Below are 2,325 nucleotides of genomic sequence, written 5' to 3' on the forward strand. Positions count from 1 at the left end.
TCTAAATTTTAAGCAAAAAATAAAGAAATGAAATACAAGTCCATGATCAAGGAGCTCAATAGAGAGTAATTATTTTAGATAAAAAGGCTGGGGTCCTCATTTGTCCTAGCTGAGTGAGAGATCATAGTCTAATTAGCAAAAAATGTAGTCAATTTCAACTTCAATCCTACCATCATCTTCATCACTGGTGTGTGCCATTACTTGAATAACTCCTCCGTGTAAGGCGCTATGATTGTCAAGTTTCAAAAGTATCTCAATTATCCTCACAACAAGTCTTTGAGATAGAAATATTATCCCCAGTTTGAACATAAGAAAATTGAGAAATAGAAAAATGCAGTCAGAATTCAAACTCAAGTCTGCCTGACTCCCAGACTGCAAAATCTGGTCTTGAACTGCCCACATCACATTTCCCTCCAGGACCCTCAGTCAGTAGATTGTGCACAGGTGTGCTCTGGATGGTTCAGCCCACCCCAGGAGCACAAAGCCCACGACTGGTCATCACATTTTAAGGGGAGAGTACACAGACAGGCTAGAATAGTTGACAGAGAAAAAAGTGGGGAAAATCTTTGGAAATTCTGTCCCAGCAAAAAAGTAATAATTACAGTAATATAAAATAAAATGGCTTTTTGAAAAAAATAAATGAATTTGTTCAGAGTAGAGGATTTAAACAAAAAATATTTAGCAGCCATTAAATAGGCATAGAGCTGTCTATCCTGGGGCCTTAGTCTGTATTTATTATGGGGCAGGTGTTTAACTTTGGGCAATGACTCCACTCCTGAAGCTTAACGTTTACGAAGAAATAACAATAACGTCAAGTATTCCATCTAGCTCTAACAGTTGTTTCAAGATTAAAATGTGATAATGGGTGGGAGAATGCCATAAAAAATAGAAAAGCACTCTACATATTTAATTGCTCTTCTCTGGAATTTAACATCATGCTAACGTACCATTAAATACTTGTTAAAATGAATTCTATGGATCTGTCGTAGATCAAGGCCTATGCTAGGGCAGAAGACAGTATTGCAAAAGTCCAGGAAGAAGGGCAATGTGCAAATACCACATTCTGGAACCTTGACTCTTCCAAAACAACAGCCAAAGAGAGTGTATCCATTGTCAGTGGGCATGATTTTTAAAAAGGCATGTTGTTGTTGTTTGGTGCCCTTGTGCTGGTTCCTATGCATGAGCACAATTAAGTGGTCTGGAATTCCTATTCTTCTCAATGTTGTCCAGAATTTCTTATGATCCACACAGTTGAATGCCTTTACAAAGTCAATAAAACACATAAACATCTTTCTGGTATTCTCTGCTTTCAGTCAAGATCCATCTGATATCAGCAATGTCAGAAAAAAGGCATAACCAGAGTTTTGTGCATGAACATGTCCTGAGAAATGAAATGGAATAAAATTTGGAAAAATTTATTTGAAATGAAAGGCTGTAATTGGACAACATCAGCAGAGAGCCAAGTAAAGAGAAACATAAGCTACTAAGTGCTAGGGTAGTCTGTTAAGCAGAATAGCTCACTGAAACAAATACTGCTTTCTCTTTTTGTCTATGCATATTCAATTGAGACAACTAGATATACTAAACCCCCACCCAATGCTGTCCAGTCGGTTCTGACTCATAGCGGCCCTATAGGACAGAGGAGAATTGCCCCATAGGGTTTCCAAGGAGCAGCTTGTAGGTTCGAACTGCCAACCTTTAAGTTAGCAGTGGGAGCATTAACCACTATGCCACCAGGGCTCCATACTAAACCCAGTCATCTGAAAACCACTCATCACTTTGCACATTTTCTGAGACCATCTCATAATCATTCACTCACTCAATTATTCTGCATTCTGCATTTGTTCATTCCTTCAACATATAACTATCAAGAACCTACTGAAGTCTGTTAAATGGTGAAAAGACTCTTTAAAGTCTCTTTAACAAATGGTGGTGGCATAACCGGATGTCGATATGTAAAAAAATGAAACAAGATCCATACCTCACACCATACACAAAAACGTAACTCAAAATGGATTAAAGACCTAAATATAAAATCTAAAAGGATAACTATCATGAAAAAAAATTAGGGACAATGCTAGGGGTTCTAATATATGGCATGAAGAGGACACAAAGCATAACTAACAATGCACAAACACCAGAAGAGAAACTAGATAGCTGGGAGCTCCTAAAAATTAAACACTTCTAATCATCAAAAGACTTCACCTAAAGAATAAAAAGAGAACCTACAGAATGGGAAAAAGTTTTTGGCTATGACATATCTGACAAGGGTCTAATCTCTAAAATCTATAAGATACTGCAACACTTCAACAACGAAAAGATAAA

The sequence above is a fragment of the Trichechus manatus genome, unplaced genomic scaffold (assembly GCF_000243295.1).
Source record: "Trichechus manatus latirostris isolate Lorelei unplaced genomic scaffold, TriManLat1.0 scaffold00007, whole genome shotgun sequence".
NCBI lineage: Eukaryota > Metazoa > Chordata > Mammalia > Sirenia > Trichechidae > Trichechus > Trichechus manatus.